This window comes from Petaurus breviceps, unplaced genomic scaffold (genome assembly GCF_028583685.1).
Source record: "Petaurus breviceps papuanus isolate PSGF00001 unplaced genomic scaffold, PetGlider_PUasm1.0 90503, whole genome shotgun sequence".
Lineage (NCBI taxonomy): Eukaryota > Metazoa > Chordata > Mammalia > Diprotodontia > Petauridae > Petaurus > Petaurus breviceps.
In genome coordinates this window covers 456152-478687 of record NW_027187265.1, presented here as the reverse complement: position 1 = coordinate 478687, position 22536 = coordinate 456152, and positions in this window count along the sequence as shown.

Sequence of the window (22536 nt, the reverse complement as noted above, 5' to 3'; positions counted from 1 at the left end):
TCATCTGTAAAATGAGCTGGAGAAGGAAATGGCAAACCATGCCAAGAAAACCCCAAATGGGCATACATAGTTAGACATGACTGAAAGTACTGAATGACGACAATCAGTGAAATGTGTAAGAAACTTATAAATGTTCTTATGTCATATCCCCCTCCCCAAGAGTCAATTGTTAAATATTTACCAGCACAATGCTTCCTAGAAGTGACCTTCAAAATTGTCTCGTCTAATCTTTCATTCTCAGAGGATAGGCCAAGGATTAGAAAGTGATGTCTAAAGTTACACAGGTAATAAATAGCCAAGCCAGAATTTTTTGGATCCCAGATTTGGAATGGGAAAAGACTTTAGAGGTCGTCTTGTTCACCTCCTCCATTTTATAGGCAGGAAGATAGAGTTTTGGAGAGATTGAGTATCATGACCGAGGCAGTAAGTGAAAAATAGCTAGAATTCAAACCCAAATCCTCTGCCTCCTGATTCAGAGCTTTCTCCTGAGATTCTTTATCTGTACCACGTTCTTCTAAAATATATATGATGTTTTTTCTTTTGCTAACTCCATTTCTTCCTTTAATTCCTCCATTGTTCATTCTTTTATATCACGAAAAATTGCTTTTTTTTTTTCCGATGCTACTGTTGGGTATTTGTTTTATTCTGCACATTTCCCCCTAGCATTTCCATATACATTTTTTAAAATCCCCAATATTTTTTCACTGTTCCAGGGCTCTTTATCAGTTTGTTCATTTCTTTGAGTGATTCTTTAATCCTCTTTGAAGGATTCCTGGCGGCTTTGCTTGCTTTGGTTGTTCCCATTACTTTTTTTAAGAGAGATATGAGGGTGATAGGCTCCTTTGAGACCTCCTGCTCCAACATCTTTTCTGGAAATAGAATCTTCCTCAGAGAATGATGACAAATATCAAAGGTTCAAAAGATCATCTGAAAGGGATCTCAAAGGCCAAGCAGCCCAACCTCCTCATTTTATGGATGATGAAACTGAGGTCACATTTCTAGTAGGATCTGAATCAGATCTTGACACCAGGTCTTTCGGCTCCAAGCCAAGCATGCTATCCATATCTTTCTTGCTGTTCAGTTGTGTCCAGCTCTTTTGACCCCATTTGGGGTTTTCTTGGCAAAGATACTGGAGTAGATTTGCTGTCTCCTTCTCCAATTCATTTTACAAATGAGGAAACCACTTGCCTAGGGTCACACAGGTCTTCCAAACTTGAGGCCTGGCTCTCTATCCACTGTGCTGCCTAGCTAACCTCTATCCATTATGTCTTTTTGCAAATGTCATTCATTTGAATTTTACCCTTCCTGCTCTGCATACTATGGCAATACATCTTCTTATTGCTGTAGGAAACCCCCTTTCAGTGGCCACTAAAGAGAGGATGACCAGTACTCCTACATCCATGCCAAACCTGATCATTACTAGTGAGTCTATGAAGAAATGAATGAAGTCTATGAAGAAATAATGAAGGTCTATGAGAAAAGCCAAAGTTGACTCATTCCTGGGTACAACTCCTTTGGAAAATCATAAAAATAACCTTATTTATAAATATTATAAAAATTATAATATTTTATATTGTATATTATAAAAATAACCTGAAAAAGACTTTCTCCTTTACAGAGACCTTGGTACCTGAGGACCACAGGGCATTCAGCCATAGAGAACTTAGAGCTGCTCAGACCAAGACATGGTAAGATAACATGTGAGTGAAAGAAAAGTCCAGGATCTGATGGGATTAGTGGGGAGGACATTCCTCTCTTGGGGGCTCTGGAGGCACTTGGAGAGAAGCAGATTGAGAGGCCTGAGTGTCAATATCCCTATAACCAAGCCTCCTGCCCCGGACCCAAGAGGCGACTTGATTATAGATGATTAGAATTCTGGAGTCCAAAAGAAGGGACACTCCTCTATGAGGTCAGTCCTAATGGAACACATACTTGGTGGATGCAGATACCTGCAGAACCTCAAATCTGGCCAGAAGATGTGACTCATATGTGAGATATGGCTAGGGATGTGTGGGTAAATATTTAACAACCAGCTCTCTCCCCCCAAAATGTACAACCAACACATTTTTAAGCTTAATCAACACTACTAATATTTTCTCCATTATTTTCCTAAGTCAACAAAACAATAAATCAAACCCTGATTTGTAGCATTTGCCTGTTTCGGAAATGTAAATGCTTATACTGAAAATTTAACAGTTGGTTCTGAGCTACAGAAAAACAGCTCCAGCATACCCCTGGATATGGGCTTCAAAATTCTCCTTAACCTTCCAGGGGACCCAACCTGACTTAGCTAAATCAGCTTCTTTAAAACCCAGAACCAATCTACAATGATCATAGTAGTCTCTCTATCCCACTAGACTAGCAGTAAGGGCCCAAAGCCCCTTTCCCAGTAGCTGCGAGTTTAGATATCAACTAACCACCAATTCACTGAGAGTCTTTACTGCAGTACCCTTCTTTTCCTCTTCCCCTGCCCTTTCCCCCCTTCTTTGTCACCGCAGCACGAATCGAGACAAGTCCTCAGGTCTAGGTTCCTCTCTTCCCATCTCCCAATATATGCTTGGTCCTTCTAGAGCCAGATAAGAATCTATAAAGTCCAACCAGACATTACTGGTTGAAGTGCCCCATTTTGCCCAAGCCCCCCAATGGGACGTGCCTATTTCCACCTGGGGACCAAGCAGATATGACCTATTTCTTCCCTCTCCCTGGCTTATCTTGTTAGATGTTCTTTGCTTGCTTGAATTGGATCTTGATATTTTGAACCTTCCTGAGCAAGACACAAATCCTGCTATAAAAGGGATTTTCATTCTGAGTAGGAGCTTGGGTCAAATGATGGATAAAGTCTCTTCTAACTCAAAGACTCTAAAAATCTATGACTCTGAAAGTTCTATCCTGGGAGCCAAGCTGATGAATGATGTCCTCCACCCCACCCTAGGATCCAAAGCTTTACTGTTTGAAGGATCCAGATTTGAGCAGCTCAGGGTAATCCTTGGTATTATGGTTGATATTTGCTGCCAATATTTGCTGAGTCTTCCTGGAAGACTTGCCCATCCCTCTTTGAGACCATGCCTGCCTGGTATAGAGCATGGAGCTCAGAGGACCTGGGTTCAAATCTTGCCTCTGATGCTTTCTTTTGTAACTCACAACCTCTATGGATCTCACTTTCCTTCACCTTAAAATGAGGTTGGAGAAAATGAAGTCTGAGGTCCCTTCCAGATTCAGGTCTATGATCCTATAATGATGACCTCAGACAAGTCACTTTTATTTTCCTGGGTCTGTTTCCTTATCTGTAAAATTAGGAGGTTAAATTAGATGGGCTCCCCAGATCTAGGTCTATGGTCCTATGGTTACGTAACAAATGACCACCTTAGCTTATCTAAACCCATATTGTGTTGTCCTATTACTGGGATCCAGAAGTTTCTCTGATCTGACTGAGCTCAGTTCATGGTGGTGCACACACCGGAACAACATGCTCGCTCTGATCTGGTGTTGTTTACTTGTTTTTCAGTTGTGTCTGAATCTCCATGAGCCCATTTGGGGTTTTCTTGGCAAAGATACTGGAGTGGTTTGCCATTTCCTTCTCTAGCTCATTTCACAGATGAGGAAACTGAGGCAAACAGGGCTAAGTTAACATGCTTAGGGTCACACAGTGTATAAGTATCTAAGGCCAGATTCAAACTCACAAAGATGAGTCTTCCTGAGTCTAGGCCAGGCACTCTGTCTAGCAGCCCTCTTCTCTGATCACTGCCCCCCAAATTTCCTATGCGTTTGCCTTGCTCCTACTAAGGTTAATTGCTTACCCAGGGAAAGGACACCTACTGCCAAGAATCAGTTGGTGCTTGGAATCATTCCCACCCATGTTTTTTTTCCTAAGAAACCATGAATAAAATCCTCCCTCTCATCCCCCTACAAGAGATGAGTAAGTCCTTTTGGTCTTTCCGTGTACATAAAATGAAGACACTCAATATCTTGCCCCATCTATCGCCAAGTCCCCTGTTGTTTCTACAGGACTTGAATTATGGAGTAATAATTCACACCTAGTTGCAGAGATGGCATCGGGCCTTCGGCCTCATGCCTGACAATGCTCCAGGCATGAATTATTTCATCATCATTCATGCCTTGTCCTGTCTTATTGCTTGAACATCCCCTAAATGACAAAGTTGGATTCATTAAGTATAAATTCAATCAAAACTTGAGAGGAAGGGGGAAAAAAAAGGAAAATTGGGAGAAAAATGGAAACGCTTGGAGGCAGGGCATTGCTGTTGTCAGGAGATCAGTCTCTGGGCCAAAAAGTGAGTTCTCATTGAGCCACCACCTTGCTCCAGAAGGAAGATGTCACAGATCTTTGATACTCATGGAGGTTGAGGAAAAGTGGACAGCAAAAGGGGATGTGAAGTGGAAAGAACATTGGGATGGGGACAGGAGACCTGGGGTATGAGTCTCTCTGCCACTGATTAGTTGTGAGGCTTTGGCCAAGAGAGGTCATGGGGTGCAGGGAGAAGAACATGGGCATCAGAAGTCATGGGCTCAAAACTTACCCTTTTTTTTTTTAAGCAATTGGGATTAAGGAACTTGCATAAGGTTACACAGCCAGTTATTTCTGGGTGTGGTGCTGAGTGTCTGAGCCCGGGATTCAATCTCCAGGTCATCCTGACACTGGAGCCAGTGCTCTTACTTGCTGTGCTACCTGGCCTCCCTGAAAACTTACCCTTTTTATCCTCTTACTACCTGTGTGACACTGGGTAGGTTACTTAACTTCTTTGTCAGTTTCCTCATCAATAAGAGTGGGTGTGGGGAAGGTTGGACTAGAATTTAAGGGTGGGGAACCTGCAGCCTCAAGGTCACATGTGACCCTCTACGTCCTCAAGTGTGGCTTTTTGACTAAATCTAAACTTCACAGAATAAATCCTTTTATTAAGGGAATTTGTTCTTTGAAGTTTGGATTCAGTCAAAGGGCTGCACTTAAGGACCTAGAGGGTCACATGTGGCCTTGAGGTTGCAGTTCCCTACCCTTGGTAAATGACCTTTAAGGTCCCTTCAGCTTTAAATGTATGGCCCCGTGCCCTCTTGGAGCCTCAGCTTCTTCATCTGTCAAACGGGCATAATAAGCCTTGTCTTCTGGATTACCAAGAGGCTCAAATTAATATTCAATGGGAAAATACTTTGAAACATAATTATACACACACACACATCATATGAGAGAGCCCAAAATGCAGGTTACACTAAGAAAAATTAATTGTCGGACTTTAAGCTGGTCATCTTTTTCTCTCTGGGGTTTAGTGTCTTCATTTGCAAAACAAGGATGTTATAATAGATGATCTCAAAAGTCCCTTCCAGTGCCAACATCCCATGACCCTGTCCTGGTATTCATCCTTCATTAAAGCTTCCTAGTCTAGCCATTAGGGCTTATAGTGGACGTTGGGTGGGATGATGTATCCCCAAAAGCCAATGGGATCTATGCCCCAGGCAGTGAGCTGATCCAACCTCTACCATTAATGTGCTCCCTGACATGAGGAAAAAGGAAGGATGGTCTGAGCCCTCAGAAACACTGTACAGCAGCCTTAGAGGAATCCTCTTCTCTTCTTTGGGATGATGCTTTCAATTCAAGAATCCCCAAGATCTCCTAAGACCCACATGTATCATAGGCCTGAAATTGACACCCTCATCCTGCCATCACACAGGCTGCTTTGACACACTGCCACCTAGTGATTACTTGCAGGCACTACATGAGTTCCAGCCTTCCTCCTTTCCCTTGGGCTCTGCCTTACAGTACTTCTTAGGAATTGGACATAGCTTTAACTTTTCCAAGATACTTTCCTATTTATTATTTAACTTATTATCCCAATCCCCTTTGTAGGCAAGAATGGCATGAATTAGTATCCCCACTTATTAGAGAAGGAAACTGAGATTGAGACAAGTCAAGATGTGTCAAAGTTCTAAGGGCCAGCCTCAGAACAAAGACATCCCCCAGGTGTCCTGACTCCCACACAGGTGTTCTTCCCATTATATCAAACTGCCACAGACAAGGAGCCAGCTGGCTTTGCTGTACTCTGTAGACCCTTGGGTTTCTCGCTAGTAGAACAGTATTCTATACAATCCTCTTCCACTGGTAGTGGATCACTATACTTCCTAGACTATTTCTTCCCAATCATATCCACAATGCCTGGTCTAAGGTGCCCCTCGATATCTGTATTCTTAGATATTTGACGTTCCTCACCAAGTGCCATCCCCATCCCACCAGCAGTGATTCAGGAGAGGAGAAAGAAAAGGCATGAGCCATGAAATCACAGAATATTAGGGTCAGAAAGGAACCTGGAAATGAGATGATGGAGCCTTCAGAGATTCATCATCTAGACAGACCAAGAAGGAAACTGAGGTTCAAAAGGGCACAGCTATTGAAGGCTTCTGGGATGATGGCACAGGGATGCTTGGCATCTGATTCCCAATTCTGTGCCTCTTTGTAATCTACACTGTTTCATGTATAGGTGGTTAAAAATTAAATATCTAGTCAGAAACTTCATTAGTTCCCACAGTCTCAACACCTGGGGACCTTGAGTGATATGTTCTCAATGAGGAGCAAGCCTAGTTCACCTTACAAAAGTGAAAGGCACCATTGTGTGGTGGAGATAGCATTGACCTCAGAATCAGAAAGACGCAGGATTAAAAGTCCATCTTTGACTGTGATCCTGGGCAAGTCACTTAACATGACTGAGGTCCTTTATTTGTCAGATGGAGATGATAATACTAACACTTATTGGTCAGAGTTATCATGGGGATCTAATGAGATGATGTATAGAAAAAGCTGTACAAGCATTATTGAGACAAGATGAAATTCCAAGAACATTGATGGCCAGTGTGCAGAAGAGAGATAGAGGACAGAAGGCTGGACTCTTCAAGCAGAAAAAGCCGCAGAGAAAGTACTTTACCAGCATGGGACAGAGAGGTGAAGGTGTTTTCTTCACCTTCATGCTCAACAAATATTCACTGAGCCCAACACAGTAAAAGCTACTAAGGAATTATGATGAAATATATTTACTTTGTTGTTCAGTCTCGGATTTTCTTGGCAAAGATACAGCAATAGTTTGCCATTTCCTTCTCTAGCTCATTTTACAGATGAAGAAATTGAGGCCAACAGGGTTAAGTGACTTGCCCAGGGTCACACAGCTAGTATTTGAGGTTGGATTTGAACTCTTCCTGCCCAGCACTCTATCCACTGTGCCACCTAGCTGTCCCATACTAAGGTATGTACTAGAATAAATAAGATCCTTTCTCTAGGCATTGCAAGTAAGGAGCTTAGAATCTAGTTACTATTTCTAGGAGAAAAAAGACGAATAGGCACAAAAGAATAATTAACATGAGGGTGGGAGAGAGAGGAGCTAGGTATAATGTTGCAAAAAAAGGGAAAGAAGTCTATTGAAGTTTGTGTGTGTGTTTTTTTAATGCACAGAAGAAAACAGTTCAAAAGGAAACAAAAAAGTTGGCTTTTGAAAGTAACATGTAGAATTTATTATATACTCTTTAAAAAAGCAAGTTGCATATAATAGAAATGCATAATTTCATATAGAGTCCTCCTTTCTTGCTCTACTTTGTATATGGAAATTTTTCATTTTATTTTCTTTTGGTGTTTGTCAAGTTCAGAGTTTAGAAAAGCATTTAAAATATAATTAATAATGCAATGTGTTAAAGATACTAAATGAGTGGGACAGACACTGACTTCCAAGGCATTTCAGGAGAGGAAGAGATCACCAAGGGTAAGAGAGATAAAGAATGCTTCAAGAAAGAGGTGATGATAATTTCTGGCGGTATAGATGAACTCAATGAACTGGCTGGCAGACCTACTAGCTAACAGAGAGCTGTAGGTGAGAGGAAAGGTCCTGGCTTTGGAGTCAAGGGGCCTGGCATGAATCCCATCTCTGCCACTTACCACCTTTGTGATCTCAGACAAGTCACTGGGTCTTTGTTTCCTCGTTTGTAAAAATGGGAAGAGGGGAAAAGGTGATTCCTAAGGTCCATTTGGCTTAAAATCCTCTCGATCCTTCTTTAGGTTATAAAGATAGCCCAGCCAGAAACTATACTATTGAATAAGACTGGAAATATACAGTGCAAAGCAGAGTTGGTAAAACCTACTTAGGTAAAATCATTGCCTGGTAAGAATTCGTCCACACCAGGGACTCTTTGACCCTTTTCTGTGTCACCCCTCTGGCAGTCCAATGAAGCCTGTAGGCCCCTTCTTAGAATGCCATTTTTTAAAAGGCATATAATAAAATAAATAGGATTACAAAGCAAACCAATCATATGGAAATAGTTTTAAAATATTTTTAAAAAACAAGTTCACAGACTCCAGGTTAAGAATCCTAGATCTATACTGACAATCAAGGCACATTACAAAGATCCCCAAATAGACTCATCTTTCTCCCTTCCCTTCCAACCCTGCTCTCCTCCTTACACCCCCACCTCCACCCCAGCTTTGGAGTTACCTCTCTTCACCTCCCCCTTCCAGAAGCCTCCTGGCATTGGATTCCTAGCCACCTCAGCTAGGATAACTGTGAGTTTGGGATTTCAGGAGTAACTTTGCTTAAGAAATGGAGGGCACTAAACAAACAGAAGCTGTTTCTACAGACTACAGAGAGACACGATTGTTGTGTCACATTGTTAATGTAAACACAGGCAGGCTCAAGGTCAACTGATCAGAAGTCAGGCAACTAGGCCGAATCACACAAGCCAACAGCTTGCCTGATGCTCACACTAGACCCTCTAATGAGAATCTAACACTTTTTTTTTCCTTGGTGCTATTTTATCCAGCAAGGTCAAGAAAGCATCTCTACAAATCAATTTAAACAAAAGTACTGGAACAGATAACCTTGAACTCCAGAGTCTTAAAATAGCTGCTTCATCCGTAGCCAAACACAGTAACTGAGTTATTTAGCCCGTCTTTGTCAACTCATAAAATACCTTCTGCATGGAAATGGGCCAGAATAAAACCTTTGCATAAAAGTGGATGTGAGACCGGCTTATATTAATAGAGATGCATCGTTCTTCTCTGGGTGTTACTTAAATTGCTAGAGAGGTTTATGCATTCTTGGGTATATGAATATTTGACGGGGGACGATTCATTAATATCGGCAATGTCTGGCAGAGGGGCAACCATCCCAGTAATCTTAATAATGCCCAATGATGTTCTGGGGGCAATGGACCACAGCCAACAGAGCACAGCAAAGCTGTCTTTATGGATTGGCTCAGAGCCCTTGAAGGCCAAGTCAGGTTCCACCTTCAAAGTTTGTGTGGGCTGACTGGAATTGATTTACCAGGGGGCTGGTTAGTAGAATATTTTAAAGGGTTACTTAGAACTTGAGTGTAGTTTACCGTAGGCCTTCCTGGGGTCCTGACAGCACTTCTCCTTCTGTGGTCCATCATAGCATAAAGGTGACCCTGAAATGTCAAAGGCTACCCCAACAAAGCACAAGCTCCAGCGGGTGCTACAAAGCTGGAAAGATGTAGATGTGGACCCAGTGGACTATGTGGCTATTGTCTGAGGATCAGTCTAACTAAAGGTTAGAAAGTCTCATTGTCTGGGCCTTGGCCACCAGGTGCTGGCAATAATGATGAAGATGACTGGCCATAGCATCTCAGGAAGACAGGCTACTAAGGCATCTCAGGAAAATCAATTACCAGGCCATCTTAGGAAGATTAGCTGCTAAAGCGTCTCAGGAATTTGTTATTGTTGTTTAGTTGTTTTCAGTCTGTCCAACTCTTCATGACCCTTTCTGGGGTTTTCTTTTGGTTTTTTTTTTGCCTTTTTTGGAGGGCAATTGTTTTATGTGAGTCTTGTCTTCTGTGCTAGATGGTAAATTCCTCAAGGGTAGGAAACAGGGCTGTGTTGGAGCCATCTCAAACTAAAATTTTACTGTGAACACTTACACCTTGGGAATTCACAAACACAAAAAATAAGGGCTTGATTTATTGTTGTTGGTGGTCTAGACTTAAAGAAAGGATGGAAAAATGTTAATAATCCAGATTAAATTTAAAAGTGTTTCCTGCTTTATTTGGAGAGCTGGTTGTTAAATACTCACCAGCACACCCCTCGCAGGATGCCTTTGGACCTTTCCACAATGTGCAGCAGCATACTGCAGATGTTCCATAAATATATCTTGATTAGCTAAGGGACCAATTCTCCAGGAGTGTCCTTTAGAAAAATCTTCCCCACAATATTCTCTTCTCTTCCTCAATGTTGTGTGATGATAGGTTTCCAATAGGATCTCAGGCCAAGCTGATTTTCTCCATAACGTTGTCACTAATAGCAGATAACAATTACATGGCACCTACTATGCACTGGGGTGTGCCTACTGTGCATGCTACAGCTTTTTTTTTTTAAAGCAATCGGGTTTAAGTAACTTGCTCAAGGTTACACGGCCAGTTATTTTTGGGTGTGGTGCTAAGTATATGAGCCCGGATTTGATCCCCAGATCATCCCAACACTGGAGCCGGTGCTCTTACTTGCTGAGCCACCTGGGCGCCCCAATGCTACAGCTTTTTGGAGCCACAGGTGAGAGTTGGGTGGCAAATGGACACCAATGGGCTAAACCAGGCTGAGGGTAACTGACAACCCATTGGTGAATTTCTGGGGTGTCTACCCCAAGCTAGTGAAGACTTCCCTGACAGAATGAGCAGATAAGAACAATTTGTTTCAACAGCCATGAAAGTGGCTGAAGCAGGTGCCATGGAGAGCTTAGAGCTTGATCAGGCATCAAAGACACCGAGGTCATCCATTGCATTCTTGGCCATGGCCCGCCATCTTGACTTTTGTCTTGCCACTGGACTTTGATGACTCTGGAAGAGAAAGCGAGGCTGACAACTTTGTGCAGCTGTCTCACTTAAACCCAGTTCATGTACAAGTCAAGGCATTACCCCCAGTTATCTTTGGTCCTCTTTGAAAGTAAAGGACAAACAACAGGGGTGGCTAGGTGGTGTAGTGAGTAGAGCACCGGCCCTGGAGTCAGGAGGACCTGAGTTCAAATCCAGTCTCAGACACATAACACTTAATAGCTATTGACCTTGGGCAAGTCACTTAACCCCAACTGCCCTCCAAAAAAAAGCAAAAAAAAAAGGACAAACAACAACTGTGCTAACAACTGGACAAACAGACACTGTGCTAAGCACTTCATAAATATTAACACAGTTGATCCTCACGACAACCCTGGGAAGGAGATACTATTATTATCCTTATTTTGCAGTTAAGGAAACTGAGGCAGACTGAGGTTAAATGACTTGCCCAAGGTCATGCAGCTAGTGAGTATCTGAGACTGGATTTGAACCCAGGTCTTGCTGACTCCAGACCCAGTTCTCTGTCCACTGTGCTACCTAGCTCTCTAGGAGCCTATTATCCAAGAGAAAGGCAGCTCAGTAGTCAATAAAAAGCCCATCTAGGTTCAAGTCTGGCTTTTGTCACATATACTGGTAGTGGACCAGTCACACTCAGTGCCCAGGTAACTCTTTGAGACTGAGCTTTAGCATAGGTACTGATCTGCACTTAGCAGAGAGATTTTCCTCACTTGAGCTCCCTTCACTGAAAACAAAGTCACAACAGGTAGTACTTGGGTACATAGGATCTAGTAAAAAAAAAAAATCAACACACTATTGTATATGTGTGTGTGTGTGTGTGTGTGTGTGTGTGTGTGTGTAATAGGACAATATCAATGTTTTTGTTCTGACTTGGGTGGATAATTTACCTTTTGTCTCTCACAGAAACTAGGAAATTCCTGTGTGGTTTCTTAGACAGTGTTATCAGGCTGCCCACAAAGTCTGGTGAGGCTGCTTCATGGCCAAGGTCTATGGGACCAGGTATAGTTGGGGCCTCTTACCCAGCCACAAAGACCTGAAGAACTGTCCTGGGAAGCAGAAAAGTCCTTGCTTCTAAAAGTATTCCAATAGAGGATAGGTGACTACTGATCAGTGGGATGGCAGAGGTGATTTCCTATATCAGGTCAAGAGTTGAATGAGATGTTCTTAAAAGTCCCTTTGGCCACTGAGAATCTATAATTCTGTGAAAAATGTTCTTTCTTCACTCATATAGGTGTGGAGTGAGCCATTGATCTAAAGATCCAGAGTGTTTCTTGGATGATAGGTAGCCGGCACAGTCCAACAGAGAGAGCACTGAATGTGAAGTCAGAGAACCTGAGTTCAAATCCTCCCTGATGCTTTCTACCTATGTGACTTTGGGCAAATCATTTACTCTCCTTAGGCCTCAGTTTTCTTCTCTGCAAAATGAGGGAATTGAACTAAATGGCCTTCAAAATCCTTGCTGGCTCTTGAAGACAATCTCTTCCAATTCAAAAATCCCTTGTCCTAAGTCTTACTGTTGTCTCCCCCACAACGTTTGTCTGGGTGAAATCAGGTTCAACTGAGCAACTAGGAAAGTCTGAAAAGGGAAAAGAAGGCCCAAAGGGGAGGCCTGAAGAGAGGTGATGTGGGAAGGGAAAGACACAGTCTTCCCCTTCCCTTTCCCTTGGAATCTAGGAATTGCTCCAGTTAGGTATGTCTGCCTGAAGGCTTTGTTAGGACCATTTGGGGGGATTATCTCCTTCATCCCTGCCAGCTTTCTTCTTGAGTCCAGCTATGTCCTTGAGCGAATAACTTGGTCATAACAGGGCAGAGATCCACATTGTTCAGGGGACCATGACTTTGGGATGGTTCTGGGCAGGTCAGGTAGGATGACCACCATCAAGCTGATCCATCCAAGTCAGGCTGATATCAGGACATTATTGTTTCCTGATTCGGTCTCTCTCCCATCCCTCCCCCTATTAGAAAAGGCTTACAGTCAATTTTCACCACACACAAGCCAGCGGACACACACACACACACACACATACATACACACATAAACACACGCACGCACGCGGGCACGCACACGAGATCCCATTGTCCTCTGAGAGAAGCTCACCCACTCTGGCAGAACACCTGGACAAACAGCACATTTTGTGGATGGAATATTGTACTTATTTTCAGCTGCTGACTAATTCTCAGGATTGTAGGCGTTAGGAGAAGAGACTCTCCCTTGATGCCTTAATTATAATCATAATAGTATTAATAACAATGCCTCGTGTGCTTTTCCCTCTCGTCTTGTTTGATCCTCACACGTCCCTGTGAAGCTGAGCAGATGTCGTTATCCCAATTTGACAGATGGGAAAACTGAATGCAGAGAGGTCAAGAGATGGCCTCAGGACACACAAATCAATGAGTGATAGAGACAGAGATTGGAACTCAGGTCCTGCCTGGAAAATGGAAGGGATGTTGGGGACAGGGGAAGTGTCTAATTCAATGCTCTCATTTGATGATAAGAGGCAGAGAGCTATTCATCTGAGCCCCAGAGATGTGCAATTTGGTCAAAGCCATATGGTCCAAAGTCCTGGGAGTGGCAGAACTAGGGCCAGGACCCAAGTGTCTGAATTCTGATGCCAGTGTTCTGCCCACCAGCCATCAGAGGCAGTGGCTTTTCCATGTGTCTGGGGCACTAGGAGATCCAATAATCTAATTAATAAGTGGTTGAAGTAGAAGGACAGCCCCAAATTAGTTTTCCATCCACCCTGGTGACTTGGTTATTTGTGGGCTGCTGCTCCCTGGAAGGCTGGTGCTGAGTCCCCATTTGGCAAGCCCTCCTTGGGAATCAGGGTTCTATAAATTAACTGATTACTGATAAGCCCTAATTATAAATTAAGTCTTATTATCTGTAGCTTCTGAACTACACTGGATGAATTAAAACTCTAAGAGCAGAAATATTTCAATTAACCATATGAACCCGGGTAATTGCCTGCCTAGAAAATATCCTGATAGAATGTTCCCTGGGAGGGTTATGGGCATATCAGAATGGGGCTAAAACATTCACTGTGTGAGAAGGCATGAGGAACCCAGGGCCCCCTCCAGCTGTTACTATTTCCCAAGGAGCATCTCACTTAGTCTCCCTCCCTGCAGCCATGAGAAAATGTCTCCCAGGACCGACTATAGGCCTGGGCCACTTGAACAGTTGAGATGGAGAGGAAAAAAAGTAGTTTTTCAAGGTTGGTTCTAACTCTTTTGCTTTCCATAGCTAAATTTCATAGAGTGTTTCATAGGATGCTTTGAGATTTGTAAAGGACATTGCATATATAATCTCATTTGATCCTCAAAATAACCCTATGAGGAATCCAGAGTGACCACATCACTGATTGAGAAGGCTGGAGTCATGAGCTAAGCAGACAAGATGTTAGCCCTGGGTCACAGAGGACTCTCCAGGCTGCCTTTTGTCTCTCTGGATCTGTTTTCTTGCAGCTATCGCTGACCAAGCATACTTCTCATAGGAGATATTAAGACAGAAGAAATCTATCAGACCCCACAGTTTGGGAGAGTGATATAGATGAAGAGCCATCAAAAGCAATGGAGGAGTGAGTAGAAAAGGAGGAGGAAGAACAGGAGAGAGGAGTGTCACAAAAACCCAGAGAGAAAGGAGTATCCAATATCCATTATCCACTGCAATAATCAAGAGTAGGGGTGCAATGAAAGTTGGTGCAAATGAACATGCAAAGAACAAAGCTGGTGGCTATGTGAGGAGAGATAAGGGGGTCAGATGCAAGATATGTTGTGGAGGTAGAAACAGCAAGATCGTCATCAGTGGGAGAGAGAGAGAGGGAGAGGAGTCAAGGATGATGCCAAAGTTACAAACTTAGGAGACTTGAAAGATGGTGGCTCCTTTGACAGAAATAGGGAAGTCTGGAGGAGAGGATTGTTTGGGGAGAAAGATGGTGAATTCAGTTTTGAATGTGTTAAGTCTGAGATGTTTCCAAGACATTTAGTTTGAAATGTCCAACAGGTGATGTGGTGCTAAAATTTAGAGGAGAAACTGAGGCTGAATATTGAAATCTGGAAGTCATCTGCAGAGATGATAGCTAAACCCATGCAAATTGATGAGGTCATTTAGAGTATAGAGGGAGAAAAGAAAAAGGCTTAGGACAGAAACTTGTAAAGCACCTACCCTTAGAGGGTATGATATGGATGAAAAACCCAAAAAAGAGGTGGAGAAGGAATGGTCAGATAATTAGGAGACTCAGGAGAGAGGAGTGTCACAAAATCCCCCAGAGAAGAGAGTCCAGGAGGAGAAGGTAATTAGCAGTGTCAAACAGAGCAAACATCTTGAGAAGGATGAAAACAAGGGAACATCCATCAGATTTGGCAATTGTATCATTAGTAACTTTGGATGGAGTGGATTCATTTAAGTGATGAGGTCAGCAAAGCATTGAGGAGAGGAGAGAAAATGAAGGCATTGAGTATAGCTAGCTTTTTCCAGGAGTTTGGCTGAGAAAGGGAAAAGAGATAGAGGATGATAATTTGAGGGAATTGGTAGAGTCTCGTGAAGACTTTTTAAGAATGGAAGAGATTTGGGTACATTTGAAAGTAGTAGGGAAGGAACAAGTTGATAGGGAAAAGTTGAAGTCTAGATCAAGGAGGTGATGTTTGAGGGTGTAATGGGCTGGAGAAGATGAGCAGGGCTGGGATCAAGCCTGTGTAGAGGAGCTTGCCTTAGCAAGGAGAAGCATCACCTCTGTCAGAGACTGTAGTAAAGGAGGATAATGGGGAATGATTTCAAGGGATTTTCAGATGAGAGAATTGGCAAAGACAGAGGTCATGTTGGATGATTCAATTTTCTCAGTAAAGTCAAAGACAAGATCTTACCAAGGTAACAGAGAGGGAGAAGGGGAGGTGTGGAAGGCTGGAAGACAGAGGAGAAGGTTTTGAATAGCTTTTGTGGAGAGTGAGAGGGAATTGATCAGAAAGGGATAAAAGGACCATCTTGTTCCAATGAGGGCTGACACTGGATAATATGAATTTGTAACATAACCAGTCAGCATGGTTGTGGGATTTCCTCCAGCTTTGTATAGTATCCCTGAGAGTAGCAGCAGAGGAAGCAGGGGGTGGGCGTAATTCAAGGATAAGGTTTGGCAAGAGATAGGACAAAGGGACAAGGGGTGTGAGAGCAGAGCACAGTGTGGAGCTGCAATGGCTAACTATGGGGTCAAGACTGGAAAGGGAGGAAAGGAAATTCAGAGTAAAGGTAACAGCCTGAGAAAGTACTGAGGCAGGGCAGCAAGAGTATGCCTGAGTGAGATTGTACCGGCTCAGGAGGACCGACTGGTCTGTTTTCAGTGTGAATATTTACACCTCAGAAACTGCAAACGCTACAAATCAGAGCTTGATTTATTGTTTTGTTGATTGTCTAGACTTAAGAGATGGAGAAAATGTTAATGCAGATCAAACGTAAAAGTGCGTTGAGCTTTTCGAAGAACTGGTTTATAAACATTTACTAGCATACCCCAGAAGGGACTGGAGGGCTCAGTGAGAGTGAAGAAGAGGTTTAAGAGGTGTGAGGCATAAGAAGCAATGGGATGTTAGGAAGTTGTGTCCAGATAAAGGATGACAGGGAAGTGGAACAATGGGTAATGGGGAGACCTAGTGTGTGACTGTCCTTGTGTGTGGCCAAGGTGGAGTGAAGGACTAGGTGAGGAGATTTAAGGAGGCTGAAGAATTGGGAGGTTAGAGAGGTAGAGAGATCATCACCATGAAGACTGAGGTCCTCAGAATGCAGGGCATGGAGTCAGGAAGACTCATCTTTCTGAGTTCAAATCTGGCCTCAGACATTCACTAGCTGTGTGACCCTGAGCAAGTCACTTAACCCTTTTGGTCTCAGTTTCCTCATCTGTAAAATGAACTGGAGAAGGAAATGGCAAACCATTACAATATCTTTGCCAAGAAAACCTCAGATGAGGTCATAAAGTGTAGGACATGATTGAAATGACTACATAACAACAGCGATTACAGAATGGAAGTTGGGGAGTAGAAGGTGACAAACAAGGTTCTGAATTCTTTGAAAAAGGAGGGAGAATTATCTGGGGTTTGGTATACAACACTCAGCATGATTGGGATTGGGTGGGAAATTTTGATTGAATGGACTTAAAGGAGGAGAGGCTGCTGAGTAGCACAGGTAAAGAGAGAATATGGAAGTGGCAAAGGGGAGCAAGCAATATTTACAGCTTCCCCCATAGGACCAGGGTGTCCCAAGGATTAAGAGAAGGTTCAGATAGTGCTGGAAAGGATGTCTGGGAATGCAGTATCTTCAGAGGGGATCCAGGATCCAGTGACAGCTAGTAGTTGGAAGGAATGTGAAAGAAACAGGTCTCAGACAAAGGGGAGTTCAATATCGAACAGGCATTCCAGAGGGCACAGTGGAAGAAGTGGTTGGGATTGGAGTGGTTCATGGATGGGGTAAGGTTGAAGAAGATGAGGTGGGAGTAGGGGATACTTTGCTCTTCATGGTCAGTGATAGAGAAATAGGAAAAGGAAAATGATTAGCCATAGAGATGAGAGTGGGTGGTAGATGAAGAATGAACCTCAAGACAATCTGCTGTTCCCTTCTCTAGGCTAGCTCTGGGAGGGGAACTGGTGGAGGTCAGCAGACGACATTGTTTTCTGCTAGCCTGGGTTGGCCTTCACTTGCTGCCTGTAATTGTAGTTACTCTCCTTCCAGGATGACTAGGTGGGGTGCATGTTAATTTATTTACTATTTCCCTAATGTTTCTTGCTTTCCTCTCCCTCCAGGTCCTTGGTTGATCATGCCTTAGGAACCTAGTTGTTGATTACTGCTGCCATTAACCAGTAGATCAATAAATTAAGTATTTATTAAATGCCTGCTATAAGCCAGAAATTGTTTTAAGTCCTGGGGATACAACTGTAAAAAAAGAAATACAAAGACATTTTGGAGGGGGCACTAGCACCTGGCATGATCACAAAAGGCTGCAGAGGGGAAAAGATGGTGCTTGAGCGGAACTTTAAGGGAAACCAGGGATGCTAAAAGGTTTGTATAGGGCCTTCCTACCTGAGGCAGGAGCTGCCTCAAAAGTGGTGTCATTTCTGGCACATCTTGTACATGCTGTTCTGACTACCTGCATTGCCTCTGATTCACAGCTGTGCCTTCACCTCTATTTTCAACATGTTCCCTGGGTCCAGACTCCCACTCTGGTGTTTGAACCATTATCCTATCTTAATTCTTGGTTCTCCAAGTATCTCTTGAGTCCAGAGGATGACCCTGATGAATACTTGACCTGTTCCCTAAGTTTCACCATGTTTTTTGGATCTTGACCTTCTCCTCTAGGATCCCTTGTTGCCCATGGCATCTGTGGAATGGGTCCAGGTCCAGGAGAGATTGACTTGCATCTGGGCACAGGGACCACGATGGTGGTTCACACCCTCGTTTCAATCAGCATTATAGTCCTTCATGCTCTCTACCACCCAAACCGCTCTTCCTGTTGTTCTTCTTCAGTTGGGTCAGACTCCTTGAGAGCCCATGGACCACACTGTTCATGGGGTTTTCTTGGCAGACACACTGCAGTGGTTTGACATTTCCTTTTCTAGCTCATTTTACAGATGAGGAAACTGAGGCAAACAGGGTTAAGTGACTTGCCCAGGGTTACACAGCTACTAAGTCTCTGAGGCTGGATTTGAACTCAGTTCTTCCTGACTCCCAGCATTCTGTCCACTGAGTCATCTAGCTGCCCCTCTCCTCATAAGAATCTAGTATATTTTATAGGCTTATATAAGTATATTGCATATTATAAATATATTACATATAGGCATATATATGTATATACGCATTCTATTTCCCACCTTCAGATCTTTGCCTTTCCAAAATGCATTCCCTCCTCACCTCTGCTTCTTATATTCCTACTTTCCTTCAGGACTCAGTTCAAGCCCTCTTTTTTATGAGAGGCCTTCCCAACTGCTAATGCCTCCCCACCAAAATCAGCTCATATAATTCTGTATTTGTTTTTTGTGTGTGTGTATCTATATCTATACGTATATATGTATAAATATATACACATACATATATATGTCTATAATGGTATGTATGTGTCTATAACAGAGTGTGCTGCAGTCAGCTCCTACTGGAGAGCCAAGTGTTAAATTTTCAGTGTGAGTACTTACATCTCAGAAATCAGCAAATACTACAAATCAAGGCTTGACTTATTTTGTTGATTGTCTAGACTTAAAAGGATTTCTTTTTCAGAGAGCCAGTTGTTAAACATTGACCAGCATACTCTTGCCCATTTAGGTAAATGTTGTCTACTCCTATAGAAGGAACTTTGGGCGGGATTATGTCACCTCTGTCTTTGTGTCTCCAGTGCCTAGGACAATGCCTGGAACATAGTAGCACTTAGCAAACACTTGTCGATGAATTGATAGCTCTCTTACAATTTGGTGAAATCACCTTAGCAGCTGAGGAATCCAGCAGAGCAGAAAGTTCCCAGCCATTAGCAATCTCTTTTGTTTGTAAGAACAGGAAAGGAAACCAGGAACAAGGGTAGGACTTTTGAGAGCTGAAGGAGACTAGTTTCCTCTTATTTGCTAGTGCAACCAAACATTTAATTATAAAAGCTTCTCAAAGGCAGTAGATGTTAAAATTAAGATGAACACACTCGTTTTGGCCAATACCATGAACTGCTATTACTTTGAAAGTCCCAATTCATTACTGTATATTGTAACGGAACATTAACACTCGCATAACGACCTCGGAACCTGCTGAGAATGCACAATGAGGACGCCTCCGGGGCCTCTCAGGCTCACAAAAAAGAGTTGGGCACCCTTGGAAAAGCATGTCTCCAATGGACACATTGACAGACCTTTAATTACAATAACACACCATGTGTCGACACTATACTACAGCTCAATTTATGGGCAAAGCCAGATTCTGGCCTAGAAGGAAATCGTGCAGTCGAGGGAGGCCAGGCTACCTCCCTGACTGATGGTTCAATGGCCTTGAATCTCTAGCTCACTCGTGCTGTGCAGTGCAGATGAAAGCAAGGCCTAAGGACTTCCCTTGAGAAGGAAGGATGGCCCTGTTTTGGGGAAGGGGGAGGGATTCCTTCCATGGCTACTTATAAAGAATAACCATTGTCTTGGATCAGCAAGGGTCTGGTTCCACTCCTGGGGTGTGTCCAGAGAAAGGATCCTAAAATATCATAGGATTTTTAACTGGAAAAAGACCTGGGAGCAGGAGTATGCTCAAGTCAGTTCCAGTCAGCTAGAAAGAGACCATTGTTAAATTTTCATTGTGAACACTTACACCTCAGAAACTGGAAAATGCTACAAATCAAGGCTTGATTTATTATTTTGTTGATTGTCCAGGCTTAAAGTGATGAAGAAAATGTTTATAATGCAGGTTGAACTTAATAGTGTGTTGTGTGTATAAGTTGGTTTTCTTTTTGTCCAGAGAGCTGGCTATTAAACACTTACCGCATACCTCTGCCAAAGAAGTCATCTCATCCAAATCCTTTATTTTAAAATGGAAGATGTAACCATGTCCTCTAGGAACAGTAATAAATAGAAGTGGTGGTAGAACATTAATCAAGGAGATCCTAGACTAATCTGGAAGCTACAGAAATTTAAAATGGCAGCAGTGGAATAGCAGTGGTGGAGTGATTAGTAGAAGAGTTCCTGGACCAGCACCAGAGCTCCTAGACTAACCTTCCTCAACTCAGAAGGGAAGTTCCTGGACCAAGTGGGAGACAAAGCTCAGGAGCAATAAAGAATGGAGCTACAATGTGGACAATCAAAGCCATTGCCTTCTTTGGTACTGTGAGGTATGCAGACTATGCAGGTCCACAGAGAGAGGCTGGCTCTCTAGCAACTTAGAATATATTTCTGAACCAAGGCACTGCATCCCAAGGTAAGATAAAAAACGTGGAGGGATATATACGTACTGTTTCTTGGGAGAACTGTGTTTCATGGCAGAGGTGACTGTCTAGCAACCCCAGGTGTTTTCCCTTTTGGGTAACAGGGAAGAGGAACACAAAAAGAATTCGATGGGTGAAATCTGAAATAACTGAGGAAACAGACATTCAAGCTTTGAGCATACTGATTTATTAAGCAATGGCTAACAAATCAAGGCCAGGCCTCCTCTCAGCTTAGCACTGGATCAGATACCAGGGGGAGACAGATTTTTTATGTATTAAAAGAAAACAATGAACAAGATCTAAACTAGGATACAAAATTAGGTAATTTGATTTTTAATTAGAGGAAAGATTAGGGACTTTCTGAGGAACAAGAAAATTAGTAACTGATTGACCAGTCTGGGGTCAGTTTTCAGGTAAGACCTATGGGTTGCTTGAGGTGTACATAATTGTGAGAAAACTCCTTACATCAATCTTTGGGTCTGACTAGGTTTCTGGTCAGCATAACTAACCTAGGTTCTTAGTTAAGGGTCTCTAGGCAACAGGCAGAGGTGGTCAAGTTTCCCAGTCACGCAGGGCTAGGTTCAAACAATGTGATAAAGTTTTCTCACAATTCCCATAATTACGTAGTTTTCTCACAAGACAGAAATTGGACTAGACCCAAAATTGAATAGAAAGGGAACTGAGGTAGGTCCAGAATTGAGTCACACGATGGAGTCAGTGTGGATCAGTTAATTCCCACAAGAGTAATACAATTTTGAAGGATGATCTAACTCTCCAGGACCTAGGACCTGCTAGAAAAGGAGAGTTGGATTTATTAGGGGCCAGTCTTTTGCAATTTTTCTAGGGCCAAAATTCTGAAGGACTCAGAGGAATCTTAAGGAGGGGACATGAGTCAAATTCTGACTTTAAGAGGGAAAACTCTGGAGAGGGGCAGAAATCAATGAATGACTTGTGAGATTTGGGACCATAGGCCATATAAGGTCTTTTCCAGCTTTATCATTCTATGATTCTATGCTTTCTATGTTTTGCCATGGCTGTTCCTGTCTACAAGGAATCACAATTCCCTTCAACCCTTTGGAGAAGCGTAAGAAACTGGCTCATGATAGGTCATAAAACCATCTGTTTAATAGATGGAAAGAACTTTAAAGGGCCAATTAGTCTAGCTCCCTAACTTTAGGCAGGTAAGAGGGACTCTTTCTGCAAGTGAGGTAATTGAGGCCTAGACAAATAAAACGCTTTGCCCAAGGTCACATAACTAGTTAGTGCCAGTGTAGACACTACAACCTAGGTTTCCATCCCCTTGGTATAACACTCTTTCCACTACACAATACGGTCTTCCAAGGTCAAGGAGATCAAGAACTCAATGACCATTTCTGGAGTATGCCAACTGGTTAAACCATACACAAGAAGATTCCAGGAGGAGATGAATGATAGCAAAGAATGATATCAAAGAGTAGCTTAGAAAATGTCACACTGACCATTGACCCTGTTTAACTTCCCCAGAGGACGCAGATGATTCACCAGCAGCCCAGCAGACCTTGGAATGTTTGACAGGATTTCACAGGACGCAGAACAAGGGCTAGGGGACCATCAATAATGTTTATGTGCCACACTTTTGGAGAGACATCAGAACTGAGTACAAAATTGGCTCCCGCCAGTGACAATTCATCTACCCATTCCGCTCCTTTATAATATATGACTTTTCCTATGACTTTTTAAAACAATGAAAAAGTAAAATTAGAGTGCACAAGTATAAGGAGAAAGATGAATGATCTGAATTGATAAATTT